We start from the raw sequence: 15,738 nt of genomic DNA on the forward strand, positions 1-15,738 counted from the left end.
GCCCTTCCCTGTGTGACAGCAGGAAGGGCTCACAGCCATTGTATCCGATATGCCTCTGTGGCCGGCAGAGAAACAAACAGCAGTGTGTGCTCTGTCCTGTGCTCAGTTTCACTTAGTGCCAATTTAAGTGTAGACATATATATGTGTGTACAGTATTTGCGTGTACTCCATGAATTACATGTTTCTTAATCAAAACGGAACCCTTGGAAGTGTTGGTTCACATTCTATTTCAATACAGAAATAGAAATAATGCAATATCTTTGCGTAAGTATGCACAGCATCTATGTGAATATCTGTATGTTTATAGTGCTTGGTATCAAAAGAAATAAGGGCAAGAACAATTTAGCTTCCATTTGTAACCCAGCAGGCTAAATCCACAGCAAACTCTCATATTTTAAGATATTTTAACAACCAACCCTTTTCCTTTCAAGCATGTGTTCTGTGAGGAGACAGATCAGGGTAAAAGAGTTTGTGCTAAAAATAATAATAATAATTAAAAAAAAAAAAGACAACTTAAGCAAATGTTAAAAATTACGCTATGAAAAATGGGGTCTTTCTGGAGAGCAGGTAACTAAATATCAGAGGAACATGTTATCTTCATGGAGAAAACATGAGAGTTAAGTGAAAGCAGAAGGAGCGGGTCACTCTGTGACCCTTGCAGGCACGCTGAACAGCCCCGCTCCATTTCAGAGCCCCTCACTGACTGCTGCGGGAGGTGCCTGAAATGGGGCGGGGAGGGAGGCCTGACAGAGGCATTGTTTTCTGTCTATGTTTGTCACAGGGAGCCCAGATGGGACCTCAGCACAGAAAAATAAGAATTTCCTCTTAGAGTTTTTTTCTCCTTCCTCTGGAGTTAACAGTCCAAAGGTTTGGTATTTTGCTAAATCAGTGCAGCCACTGGGCCTTAGTATCTGCTCATGCCGATTTGTTCAATTGGAGCTAAAGGTGCCTCAGATGCCACAGTTTGTGGGTTTAAAATGCTACGTTTGGTCCTAGCAACAACTAGATTTATTTGTACCTATGCATTTGTCAGGTTTATGTTGTATTTGGATTTATGCTTTTCATTTGTTGATAACATTTATGTCTTCATTCTGAAAGTTTATTTTAATTGCTTATTTGTTAATTTTTTTGCTCTTTTGTTTCTCAGTATTATTATTATGTATTTGTTTTTTTCTTTTCCTGCTTTATATCGAATCTACCTGGAGTTTAAAGAAGGAATGTTCTAAAATCTAATTCTGTGTCTTGAAATAATGCGTTAAACTTCTATTTGTAGTCATCTGTGAGATTGTGTTAGCACAATAACAACATATACAATACCTGCCTGCAGATTTCGATACTTCACTAGCAATTGTGCCAAAATTTCAAGGATTCCCCTCTTCTTCCAGTCTCATTTTTTCCAAACCCTCAGTGCAGAGCAGCCAGATGCCAGCTCTCACCAGATGTGAGACGATGGATGGCCCAGTGGCAGAGGTCGGCGTTTGTCTGTGCAGCTGTCCCTGCCTGCAGCTCCGTGAGACACCAGATGGCTCTGGTGGGTTCTCCACACAGCGCTGGGCACAGCCATTCCCAGCAAGATAGCACCCAGGGAGATGGGATCTAAATCCTAGCTTTTGAAGTCAATGTGAGTAAATGCAAGCATATTTGAGGCAGAGTGTAATCAGTATTGCTGCAAGGGGACAGCAGCAGCAAAGTGCATTTCCCATATAACATCTAAATACTCAAATCATTATGCTTTCATGTGACCTGTGTATCTTGGGTCACATTCATAGGGAGACTACAAAGCCCACAGGCTACATTATGTATTTCAGGACACAGCTAATCAGTCTCGCCTAATAAAGCTACAAGAAAATGCGCACTCTAAGATGACACTGCTGCAGACACACTACATGTAAAAGTGCACTGCAAAGCACTGAGTGTGGTGCTTCTCAGCCTCACACTGGGATGACTGGAGAGGATCTGATAGCAGAGCCATAAAGTCATTAGTGCAAAGGGGAAGGTGAATGGGGAACAATTGGTCACTGTCTTCTCCATGCAAGAGCTGGGAGTTATCAAAGGAAATCAGCAGGACTCAGATCTGTCATAAACAAAAGGGAAAACCTTCTCATCCGGTAAGAGGTGATTCATGAAACTGCTTGCTGCAGGACAGAAGGGGACCAGAGCTTTGTGGCCATTCAGAAATGGATAGGTGCCTGGAATTAAATCCACCAGGGGTGACAGAACACAGACCTGTGCTTCTTTTGGACTTGTGTTCTTCTCTAGGTTATTTATCAGGCTCATGAGCATGGTGAGTACTTGCTCTGGGCCACTGCATCCCTCTTCATATCCTTACCTTCTACCAGAGAAATAGGGAATAAAGAAAATACATTTCTAAGAGTGTCTATCTGATTGCTGAGCCAGACTTGTTTAGTGTACGGAAAACGTCATTAAGGCCCAATAGATGGCTTATTGCAAAACTCTCTGGAGATATGGGCATTTTCAGGCTTGCTTTTCAGTTTCGTCTCCCATGCAGCAGAGAAGCAGACCCTTACGAAACAAACATCAGTTTATAAACAGCGGATTTGCTTTACTTCATTGTCTGTTGTACCAGCATGGAGATAACCCACTGGCCACTAAAAGCTTCATGTTGCAAACCAGCAGTTACCACCTGTGGGCAGCGGGTTGCAGTCCTGGGCCCTGCTCTTGGATTCTTTTATTTCCCAGGGCGAGGCTGTACAGCTCAGCAGCCATGTGCCATAATCTCATGCTTGCTGCATGGCAGTTTCCAAGGAAACTCGCTGGCTGCACATGCTGGAAGTGATCCTGAGGGGATGTCGGTAGCAACTGCCTTGATGGAGGCTGTGCTTGGGTGGAAGCTGACCCACAGCAGAGGTTTGATTTCCTTTCCCAGGCTAGGAACTGAATATGTATTAGTATTTTAAGACAGAACATACACCTTTTTTTCTAGGCAAAAGACAGAAAGGCTTCATAGTAATTTAATTAGTGCTTTTTGTCCAAGCCATGTTCCACCTATTTCTTTGCCTTAATATCTGTGATATATGCAAGCTTGACGTCTGACAACACAGTGTGAAAATTATTCAAAATTGTAAAAACCATGTAGTTAAAAAATAAATAAAATAAAGAAAAAAAAAGTCTACAAAAACTCTTGTAAATATATAAGCTGAATAAACGCTCTATTTTAAGATATAGCACTGGGAAATACAGTGGGCTGCAGCAAAACCAGAGACCAGAACACATGTATATGCCAGTTTCCAAATACTGGAGGGATGTTTAAAAGGAGCTGATGTACCAAGCAAAAAAGACTTTTATTTGCCTTCGAGAACCAATCTCTGACCGTAAAACATCAGAAATCCAAACATTTCTTCCCACCATGTTGTTGAATACACTGAGCAGAAAAGTGGTGGTGACGGAGAGGAGCAGAAGGGAGAATGTCACAGCCTGTATCTTCCCATCCTAGAACATGAAAGTAACAAAAGTAAATAACTCCAGCCACTTCCCTGTTCTGTGTCAAAATGCACAGAGAAGAAAATAAAGGTCGGAGGAAAAGAAAGCCACTAGATGTTACCCGTTATGTTAAACTGTTTTAGATTAGGTAGGAAATCAGTGCCATATTATCACACAAAATATACAGTAGAGGAAACACGGAATCACTTTGCTAAATTTACTAAAATGTATTTGTTTCATAACAAAAATATGTATAAGGAGGAATGCGTATCCAATCTGGAGGAATGTCAGCGTTTAACACTCTTTTCATCTTTTTGAAGATACTCCCTTTCTGGGGCCTGGCCAAGAGGAAGAGATTCTGACAGACTGACTCCTTCCAGGCAATTACTTGGTGCCTGAATCCAGCTTTGACTGCATGTCTTATTCTTCTGAATATTACTTAGATTATAGCAAATATTAAATTATTATTTTATTTGTGTATAGTTTTAAATGAAGGTGATAAAATATGGTGTAACATGATCCCAACCCCTGAAAAAGGAAAAAAAAAAAGAAAAAGATCATTCAGTTTCTTCTCCTGTACAACATCATGAGATGACAAACGCAAACCCACAAGCAGGATCCCATTCTGGAATTATGGTTCCTTCCTTGGAGCTACCATGCATGCTCCCATTGAAGCAGAAGGATGGAGCAGGTTTTGGTTATGGGGACAACTCTGTGAATGCAGAGCTCCCCAGGTGAAGGTTACTCTTTGCTTAGGGGTTAAGCAGGACCCCGTATTTCTGTCTTATAACTCTGCTAAAGGAGTGAATTGAAAACAAATTCATCTCTTTGGAACTGCCCAAGATTTCAGTCTCTGATGTTGATTGGCACTGATAACAGATTCTCTCACTATTTTTTTCCTCTATCTAATGAAAGCATCATCAATTATCCTTTTAACTATCTGCTATCAGTTTCTACCTGTGGGTACTGTAATAACCTCAGAAACATCAGACACATGGATCTCTGACTCAAGCAAGTTGCCTTAGCACATGTGAGCTGAAAACCATGGGAGCCAGTAGGTGCTGTGTTGTGATGTTTGTGATGTATAATAGTACAGATGGAGACAATGGGAAAGTCTGTGCACTTGAGTCCTTCTGAGACTGCATTTGGAACCCAGATTTCTACTCCGTGCTTTATGGAATGGGATGGAAATCAGCTGCCATCACAGCCGCTGAATGTGATGGAAACAATCATCCACCAACATAAAAAAAAACAAAACAAAAAAAACCCCCAAAAATATAACTAGTAACAGCCTAGAAAGATCAGGCATAACCTGACAAATGGGTAGTAGAAATAGGGCCCAAATAGAGCTGGATGTAACATTATCCAAATGGAGCTGTGGGTAACAATATTTGAAGGATATCTGCTTTGTGGGCTCATGGCTAGCAGTGGTGAGGTGAGGAAGAACATACTGATTGGGATAGTTTGAAATGAGCTGAGAGTGAGGAGGAATGCAGCTCTGAGCTGGGTTGGCTGAATGCCTTCCATACAATGTCTGCAGCTTCTTTAGTGAGACAGGTAAGAAAATGCCGGCTTTTCTTATTGTTCAAAACAATCACTATGGAAAAATGTCCTAGATGAGGCAAACACAACAGAGAAGCATTTCCCTTTCAAACACTACATGACACATTGCTTTCACATTCCCTTACTCTGGGGTTTGGATAGATGCCGTCCTGCTTTGGGTGGTCAAGTGAAGCAGCCTGTACCTTCTGTCATACTGCTTAACAATACTTTGCAATAAATAGATGATAGATAGATAGATAGATAGATAGATAGATAGATAGATAGATAAGGAAAATAGAAGCCTGTGATTCACCCTTGACAAATGGATGTTCCTCTTTTTACTGTATGTCCAGATGAAGGCTGCTTGCTGAAGGTAATCAGCAGGTAATTGGGCTTCGCTTGAAGTTGTGCAGCTATGTCTGCCCAGTGGCTGCATCAGTACAAAGTGTTTAATCCCATAACACATACTGATCAATGCTCATTTTGACTCAGCCCTTTCAGAAATGCTCTTTCTATTTCCAGGACAGAGGCTGCTGAGCTGCTTTCCTCCTTTCCGCGTCACCAGACTGTTCTGCTGCTGACTTGGGCGCTTTCCCCAGCGTCTATGACGTGTGAAAAAACAAGTAAAGGAAAAGGACTGTTGGGGACTGGGCGTACCCCGGTCTGTCCCGCACCACTGTCGGCATCGCGTCCCACGGAGCTACCAGGTGCCGAGAGCTGCCGAAGAGAGCGGAGCTTTGAGATGCTTCGGGGCCGGGCGCCACCTACCGCCGCCTGACCCGCGCTCCTCTCCTGTAAGCCCACACGAGCGAGAGCTACTTGGAAAGGGGTGGGTTTCATGTCTTCCCCATTCCCTCAACACCCCTAGACCCCTCCCCCCCAAAGCATTTTTCTTTATTATTATTATTCGTATTATTTTTCCCTACTGGTATAAGCTCTTCCCGAAGCCACCTAGGGATATTCTTGGTCCTGGGTGGAGAAGATGAAATTCCGTGCCTGTAACACCTCCTTTGTGCAGCTGCAAGATGCCTGAAATCCACAGCTCCAGGCCTTCCTAAATGGGGCACTGAGGAAACCAATCTGCATGAACTAAAGGTGTGAATGTAAAGTGTTAAAACTCACCTTTAGTTTAAGCCTAAAGACAATTAATTAATCATGAATAAGTACATCCTCAGAGGAGCTTAATGAGGTTTTGCTAATCCACTTAAAGAAGTGAATCCTCCTTGAGTTTTCCCTGTAGATCCACCACCCCACACTTTTCTTTTTTTTTCCTTTCTTTTCCTTTCTTTTCTTTCTTTTCCCTTCTTTTCTTTTCTTTCTTCTCTTTTCTTTCTTTTTCTTTTCTTTTCTTTCTTTTTCTTTTCTTTTCTTTTCTTTTCTTTTCTTTTCTTTTCTTTTCTTTTCTTTTCTTTTTCTTTTCTTTTCTTTTCTTTCTTTTCTTTTCTTTTCTTTTCTTTTCCCTTCTTTCTTTTCTTTCTTTCTTTTTCCTTCTTTCTTTCTTCTTTTCTTTTCTTTTTTTCTTTTCTTTTCTTTTCTTTTTCTTTTCTTTTCTTTTCTTTTCTTTCTTTTCTTTTCTTTTCTTTTTTTTCTTTTCTTTTCTTTCTTTTTCTCTCTTCTCTTCTCTTCTCTTCTCTTCTCTTCTCTTCTCTTCTCTTCTCTTCTCTTCTCGTTCTCTTCTCTTCTCTTCTCTTCTCTTCTCTTCTCTTCTCTTCTCTTCTCTTCTCTTCTCTTCTCTTCTCTTTTCTTTTTTCTGTGCCCCACAGCAGTGCCATGCGCTATAGCTTGGCTGTGCTCCTTAGCATGGATGTGACACACAGAAGTGTGCCCCATACCGGTGTCATGCTTATCTAAATCCTACACTAATCCTACCTTCCATCCATCCCAATGTAGAGTTGAGTTCATCCAACTCAACTCTACATCCAACTGAGCCCTATATTCATCCCAACTCTATATCCATCCCAGCCCCACATCTGACAGTCTTGTACTGAATTTGAGGCTGGTTCAGGTGGATTTGGTGTAAGTTTGAGTGGGTTTAGGGACAAGTGACTTGCAAATTTGGTGTTGTTATACAAGCACATTAGTGATTAAATGATGATTAAATACCTAGAGCATGTAGACTATACAAGATGTTGAGAGAGCTGAGGTTGTTCATCCTGGAGAAGAAAAGGTTCAGAGGTGTCTTATCAATACATATAAATATCTGATACAAGAAATCAAAATGTCAGAGACAGACTTTTCTCAGATTTGTCCAGTGACAGGACATCAGGCAGTGGACAAAACTTGAAATATAGGAAAACCTGTTTAAACATCATTCTTCCTTTCTTTGCTTTGCTTTGCTTTGCTATTTTGTTTTACTTTGAGGGTGGTCAAATAATGGAGGAGATTGCCCAGAGCTTCTTCATCATCGAAGATACTCAAAATACATCTCGGGCATGGCCCTTAACAGTCTGCTATGTTTGATCCTCCCTGCACAGGGACCTGTAAGTCTCCAGGGGTCCTTTCCAACTTCAATGGTCCTGTGATTCTGTGATACTCAGCATTTTTCATATCCCAAAGTAAATTACCACCATGAATAAACAAGAAAGGGAGAAATAAAGCAGCTGCTCTGAGTGCAACACTGCATGAGTACAATCAATATTCATCAAACAGAAAAAGCAAAAAATCAATAGGGTAAAAATTAAAGAGTAAAGGGAAAAGAAATCTTCTCTTTCAATAAACAGGCACCAGTGATCTCCACTGCCGCAGACCATGGGGTCTTTCTCATTCTGAGCGTGCTTTCAACTAGAGAATCCACAAGCACAGGTGACAGAGTTAAGGCTGCAGGGACAATCATTTCAGAGTTGCTAGATAAGCTGCTTTGAAAATCTGACATTATTTCCATTTAGTGATCTTGCCTTAGCGCTTCTAATATACATCTAACAATTATATGCATTTATAGATATATCTCTATATATAGATATGTAAACATACACATTCTCTCCTGGGACATGTAAATATGTCCTCAGGGCTGAACAATGGTTATTAATACACTTCCATTGCTCTCTATGGGAGAAGAGACATCTAGAAAATCAGCAGGAAATAGCTCAGAAAGATATTTTAGTATTAGCATGCAGATTCTAGTGGCTGTTTTTATATGTTTATTAATACAAATAATGCCGGTGGTGTTCTGAACTAGTCTTATTTGTGTGAAGTGAATTCCAATTTCCCTCATGTTTGTGAGGAGGCTGGATCCAGAGAAGTTTCAAACAGAGCAGAAGCATAGTGTGGAGTTTCCCTGTCCTTGACTTTGGTGACCATCCCGCATCTTGTAAAATCATAATGGCATGGCATATTTATTTAAAGTTTGGCCAATGTGACTGTACAGTTTACAACATTCTCCAGTTGAACAGCAGGAGAGGAAGAGAACAGTATGATGTGAGTGGGCCTGGTCACTTCCAGGTCAGGGCTATAGCTATCAAAGACAGGAGAACCAAAACCGGAGCAGTCATGCTGTCACCCCGAGAAATCCTTGTCTCCATGCCCTTGCCTTCTCAACTTCATCCCAAAGTCTACCCAACCCATTTCTCCCTGATGAGAAGTAAGCAGCCTGCCCCTCCAATCCTGGCATCACATAGCTCATCAATGGAGTTCTGCCCACTGTGACATGGCCACTCTGTTGCTAGGGCTGATGCTGGGTACTCAGATAGGGACCAGCTCCCAGCTTCCAGGAAAACAGATTGCAGAGCTGCCTTTTTTTTATGACCATGGGAACTTCCATTTTAATGTAAGACCATTGTGGGGTACAGGTTGGTGCTATCTTACCTGAAAGATCTGTGTCTTTCCCCAAAGTGAGCCGAGAATTTTACCAGAATTTTGTCTTTGTGCTACACATTCCTGTCAGGAGATAGAACCAAATCCATACATTAGCTTCCTTCTGCTTGGCCTACTTCCACAGACTACTTCTTCCCCTTTAGGTGACCTGACAAGAGGCTGCAGGCACAAACTGACACACAGGAGGTTTCCACTGAGTACCAGGAGCACTTCTGTGCTGTGCAGGTGATGGAGCTGTGGCCCAGATTGCCCATCGTCTGTGGGGTCTCCTCCTTTGACACATCCCAAAGTCACCTGATGGTTCTGTCCACCCTGACCTGGGTATCCCTGCTTGAGTGGGGGCTGGAGCTGATGGACCCACAGGTCTTTCTGCCCACCTCAGACAATACTGTTGTCCTGTGATTCTGTGATATATATACATATATATATACACACATACATATATATATATATAAGCAAACAACACCAAACTGGGAGGAAATGTTGATCTATCTGAGGGTAGGAAGGCCATTCAGAGGGATCTGGACAAGCTGGATCACTGGGCTGAGGTCAAAGGGATGATGCTCAACAAAATGAAGGTTTTGACCATAGCAACCACAAGTAACACTACAGGCTTAGGGTAGTGATTGGAAGACGGTGTGGAAGAAATGGATGAGGAGTGTTTGAGGGTGGCTGTAGCAAAGTTAGGAGTGTATGAGTGTGCAGGGTGGGGGACACTCAAACCACTGCATTCTTCTCTAAGTGGATTTTTGGGAACAGTCCTGGCACATGTTATCCCATGAACTGTGCCCAGGCATTGTCTTGGAGAGCTCTAACTGGGATCAGCAACATCCCTTCCAGGGAGGGTATGCTTACAATTATGCATTACAGAAGACAGTGATCCCGTCCACTGCTCAAAATCACTTCTTGCTACTGCTTTATTTTACAGCATAGGTATAACTTGTGTTTAAATTAATTAAGTGAAGGTCTACATTACTTTTTTCTTTCAGAAATGTTATGGTATAAAGACTTTGCTTCTTGCCAACTCTTCCCAGTCACTCTGCAGGCTGTACAGGAAGGTCTGTATTTTATGCATTGTTTTCTGCAATACAGGACCAATTCAGCATTGCCACTTCAGCTGAAACCAGTAGTGTGCTTGCCTTGTACTGTTGGCTATTATTATGTTAGTCTTTTTTGCACTTGAACAATTCAACTATCCTTGCTGTTTGGAGGCATTTCTCCAGATATGCTTCCCTCAAGGATGCCTCCTGCAAACAAGACTATTGTCCCACTGACAAAGTTCAGTTATGGAATCTTTAATATCCATTAGGTTGCACATATTATTTTCAATTCTGAGTATGTATTCTTCATTCTCATTTTTGAATTTCTGGGTAAAATGAACAAAGACAACAATGTAAAGCAAAAAACCATCCCAGTAGTTTTCTATTCTTTTCTAGATGCAGTATTATCTTTTGTAATACAGATAACTATACTGAAATCAAAGCATGCCCTTTTAATGTAGGCAAGGGTCTTCATAAGACAGCTGTGGAAGAAAGGTCTCTTAAACTGAGACAGGAGGTTTAGGTTAGATATTAGGAGGATGTTTTTCACAGAGAGGGTGGTGCACTGGAACAGGTTGCCCAAGGAGGTTGGTTGTGGATGCCCCATCCCTGGAGGCATTCAAGGCCAAGCTGCATGTAGCTCTGGGTAACCTGGTCTAGTGGTTGGTGACCCTGTGCATAGCAGCAGGGTTTAAACTGGATGATCAGTGTGGTCCTTTTCAACCCAGGCCATTCTATGCTTCTATGCTTCTATGCTTCTATGCTTCTATGCTTCTATGCTTCTATGCTTCTATGCTTCTATGCCTCTATGATTCTATGAAAGGTATTAGGTTTACTATAACCAATAATTTCCAATTCCTAATCCTAAAGACGAGATTCAAGTATTAAAAGATCTTTTGAAGGCAATGAAAACTTTGTAATAATTCTGTAACCATAATAATGATGTAATGCCTTATTTATCTACTGATATAAGATCAATGCAAATTTTAGTAAGTAGTTTGCCACCTTTGTACACAAAGACATAATGATCTATGTAATTAAGTATTGGAAGTACTTCTGGTTTGAAGTCACTTTCAAGGAAAGACTTCTGTTACTTCAAGAAGAGGGGAAATATTGTAAACATCTGCTTAGGTAATAAGAATCAGACCAAGAGCTCAGATGGTGTAAATAACCGTACTGCGTTCTAAGGCAGTAAGGTGATTCAGTTAATATTTCTATAGCCTCACTCTGGAGTTATCACAAACCTTGCTTGGCTATTCCCCACTTCAGGCATTACAGCAATGTCATTCTCATATCTCTTGTTTTGCTACAGGTATAATAGTTAAAAAATTACCCCAGTTTCTCTAGTTTCCCATGGCTATTAGATGTTCTTCTCTTTTCCCATTCTGAGTTATCATTTTGTTTTTGACTTACAACTAAAAGAAGTTTTTTAGCACTTCTTATTTGCCTGCTTTGCACACAGCCCTGGAGAAACTCTAAGGATAATTTTTGACCATGACAACCTAAATCCTACTTTTTTACTGCAGTAAAGCCTGAGATTATCTTAGAAACTCGTGCCTCCTGGGATTTGGTCTTTACGACTAAGCACTGATTATGACTAGAACTTGAGATAAAAACAATCCTGCTGATTTGGAACTAACTCTGTCCTTCTGGAGCTACAGAAATAAGCACGGAGAGATGAACATTAGCTAGGAGGAATTATTACAGATTTGCATAGAATTATTTAGTATATCTTTTGAAATGTCTTCATCTTCACTAATGAAATAGCAATTATTTTGGAAAATTTCACATAGACATACCATTTTGTCTCTTCACATTTCAGTGGCTGACTTCAAGTCTGTCCTTGCATAGCAGGCTCTGTTTCAGCACCTTCTAGTACACTGCCCACTGGAGAGATTGAACCTGAGAAACAGCCAAATGTACATCCTTCTGATGTCATGTGTCAGCGGAAGCAGTCCTGCCTTGTTTGCTCTTAACAAGTCTTGACAACATCCCCTTACAAGAAGACAAGATTTTCTTAGTAAATATGTTTGGGAAAATCCTGTTTTGATTGACAACAGTGACAATACCCCTAAGGGATTGTGAATCATACGGGAATGGAGCTGCTGCCTTACTTTCACACAGAACAGGAGCAGCGTGAGTTGGAGCACCTGGATGGATGCTCTTTTCCTTCTACATAACTTACGAGCTTGTTTGTCTTCCGAGTTTCTAGAAAGCATGAAGGATGGTAAAAAATGCATTGGAAGGATTATTCTGAGGTGCCATATAGTGTCACTGAGATATTTCTGTCACTCAGACATTTATCTTTTCTCACCTTTAATCTTTTTCTTAATTAAAGAAAATTCCTGATGGTGCAGGTTTATCTTTTGCAATTTGTGTCGGCCAATCATTCGTTCACACAATGTCTGCATCAATACATTATCATCAAAGGTGACAGCTGCGTGAAGCTGTCACAACAAATATAGCAATAATTTTATTTTTGTCACTGTTAGAATGTGTTCAGGGCTGCAATATTTCTACTTCTGAAAAAAATGTAAAACATGAAATGCCTCACGACTAATAAAAGCACTGCATACAGCATATGCATGTGGATACATTACATGTGTATGCTGCACAGACATGTATTTATAGTAACATGCTGTAATTATGGCAAAAGTTCTGTCAGCATTTCCAGTATAAACATCATTTTCAGGATTTATTACAGTCATAGGATTAGATCCCAGATAGAACTTGGCAAATGAGGCCTCAGCCTGGGTAGCAAATTCTTCTACAGATTTCTTTTTTAAAGATTTGCTTTATAATGTATACAAACACAAACAGAAACAGATGTTTGTAAAGGTTTTTTTATTATTATTATTTGTACTGGTGTAATTAAAAGCCAGCACAGGGTTAAGCTCAAAGTGCTCGAGTTTTTTTAAAAAAAAGAGAGAGTATGAGAGAGAGACAAAGAAAGAAAGAAAAACAAAGAACTAAAGAAAGAAGGAAAGAAAGAAGAAAGAGAGAAGAGAGGAAGAGGGAAGGGAAGGGAAGGGAAGGGAAGGAAGGGAAGGGAAGGGAAGGGAAGGGAAGGGAAGGGAAGGGAAGGGAAGGGAAGCACCAAGGTCTCAGTGATGCCGGAGTCACAGGAGTGATTTGGTTTCAGGAGCTTCTCAATCAACACTTAGAAAGCACTGCAGGGAATGTGACTTTTATTTGTTTGTCCATGTCCTGATCTGTTGTGGTGCTTCCATTGCTTTCAGGAAGACCCTAGTTTATCAGGAGATGGAAGATTCCATGGAAGATTCTCCCCCACAGAGGCAGTCCTTTGCTGGAATTCAGATGAAGTCTGTCTTCTTACCTTGTCGGTGGTTGCAAGTTCAGCTCAGAGCAAGAGAAAAATATGGACTATATCTGTCCTTATTTCCTACTCTGTGTTGGGACAGCGTAGCCTAGCTCTCCACAGGATAAGCTGCCTGAAATCTGCTCTCACTTCAGGGCAGTATCCTGTTAATCCTGGTTCTGCAGGTGTACAAAGACAAGCGTCTTCTGGTGGCTGCCCCACTCCTCATGTTCTCCTCTGCAGAAAAATTAACCTACTCTAAAAGAGCATTCCTGATTTCATTACTTAGTTCACAACTGCGGTGGTTTCACCCTGATGGGCTGCTCAGTTCCACCACATCACTCTGTCACTGCCCCTCCTCAAAAGAAGAGGGGAAGAAAATATGATGGAAAAGGTCTCAAGGGCTGCAATAAGAACAGGGAGATCACTCACCAGCTACCAACACAGTAAAAACAGGCACAGTATTTGGAAATTAATACAATTTATTACCTATTACTATCAGACTAGAGCAATGAAAACTAAAAGCAAACATAAGATACATCCAAAGGTGCCATCTCTTCAAAAAACAGTATGGGGTGAATTTTTATTTAAACTTAATATAGATGAACATGTATTATTTTCATACGAAACAAATAAACAAAAAACAAAACAAAACAACAACAAAACAGTTTGCATTTTGAACTAGTGAAAGAATTTGCAAGTTGAATCTTTCAGTGAAAAACATTAACTCTGTTTCAGCAAGAAAATAAGAATTTCACTTCAAACATTCCACAGAAAAAAGAATTCATCACATTCATATTTAGCAAAATTGAAGTTTGAATGCTGTGATCTTTAACCCAGTACAGATTTTAATCTCAGTGTGGATAAAACATCTAAAAAAGCAAGAAAGCAATAGAAATGTGTCAAGATATTGTAATGCTACAAGTGGCTATTGTCAGGCTGATCTAAAATATTGTCAAGATTTCTCTCCTCTTTACATAGTAATTATCTGTACAGAGGAAAACATCATACCAGAAAGGTCATATTTTGAACCAGAATTGTGTGGAAACAGACTCCTTTGAGATTGTTATGTAATCGTCTCTATTGGTATCGATGACAATTGTTGGCTTAACAAGTAGTAAAACAACAGTAGATAGGGTTTTGTGTAATGTCTGTATCATGAATACTTCAAATACTAGAGGGTGATACAAAAAGTAAAAGCACTTTGTAAGTCCTTACCTTAAGTGTATGTCCACACACACTCAAAAATATTGAAAAGATCTCACAAATCAGCCTTTGTAAAACAAAGTTCCATAAAGACATAGGAATAACAAAATATTTTTATGTTAAAAATAGAGATTTTATAGAGAATCTCCTTCATGCTGTCTAATGCACTGAGAAATTATCTTTCTTTATTAAGGTTTCTTCATTTCAAATAAAGAGTAGAACACAGTGGCTTACTCTTGTATTACCTGATAAAAATCAGGTATGTGAATGGATGATTTTCTTGCCAGATGGCAGAAAGTTAGAAGGACTACATGACCTTTAACTAAAATCACCATATATTTACTCTGATTTGCTCAGAAAGAACAAAAAAGAACAGCTATATTTTTGAAATTGTAATTAATGTCACTGCTACTTTCTTTGAAACTGTAGCCAAGAAGGAAACCACCTAGAAATTGTCTATATTATATAGATATTTACCAGTGATGATTCATGCGATTAGTTTCTGTATTCTAAGGTAGAATCTCGATATCTGGTATACTCATTTATACAATCATTATGAATTAAGAAGGGGTAAACTATCCTAACACTGAGAAGTGGATGTTCAGTTATTTTCATCAAATTCAAACCAATTTATCAGCCATGTTATGCGAGTAGTTCCCTCTACCTATACTGAGGTGCAGAAAGCCTTTATTTTGGAAAAGGTAAGGTTAATAAAGGTCACCAGTTCTCTTTATCTGATTCTAACCAAGAAAACTGCTGAAAGCAAGCAAGTACGCAGTTGGCACACTGGTGATTTTTCACTGTGCCATTGAGTAGAACCTTGGTGCAGTCATAGATCATGAACCTGAGTATTTGCACACACACACATCCAAACAAAGAAAATAATACCTACAAAAATAAATAACACAGAAGAAGATCCAGATTTTGATAAGAATATTCCTCCACAGGGCAAGCAATGATTGAGGATTTTGTTTCATTTGCTATTTCCTCTTTCTAGTCATTTACTTTCTCGTTTTTAATCTCACACTAGCTTTTTTATTATTATACATTTATTTATCTATTCTTGAATAATATAAAAACACTCATGAAAAAGCCCTAGGTGTCCATAAAATTAATTAGATTTACAATTCCAAATGAGGTCCACCAAACAGCACAGCAATAATCACATAGAGAGAACAAATTAACTCAGCTAGCCAATAAATCAAAACACAGATCTGTATTTTTTTTCATCTCCAAGAAACAATTTTTTTTTTTTTTTAAATGTTTTATTTTGACCAAGGCCATAAAAGTAATAATTAAACATATTTCTATTTTTTGGAGTATGCACTATGTGTCCCTGCGGGGTATGACACTGTCAGCTAACAAGATTGAGAGTTCTCT

General features: G+C 39.8%; 1 long non-coding RNA gene across 1 annotated transcript; it reads right to left on the bottom strand.

The window, feature by feature from the left end:
• Positions 1–3,278: 3,278 nt before the first annotated feature.
• On the bottom strand, positions 3,279–5,564 carry LOC116653245. Its single transcript, XR_004306791.1, has 2 exons — positions 5,297–5,564; positions 3,279–3,450 (listed from the first exon to the last, which is right to left on the bottom strand). It is a non-coding gene; the product is annotated as an uncharacterized LOC116653245 (long non-coding RNA).
• Between the last annotated feature and the right edge of the window lie 10,174 nt (positions 5,565–15,738).

Source organism: Coturnix japonica, chromosome 3 (genome assembly GCF_001577835.2).
Source record: "Coturnix japonica isolate 7356 chromosome 3, Coturnix japonica 2.1, whole genome shotgun sequence".
Classification (NCBI taxonomy): domain Eukaryota; kingdom Metazoa; phylum Chordata; class Aves; order Galliformes; family Phasianidae; genus Coturnix; species Coturnix japonica.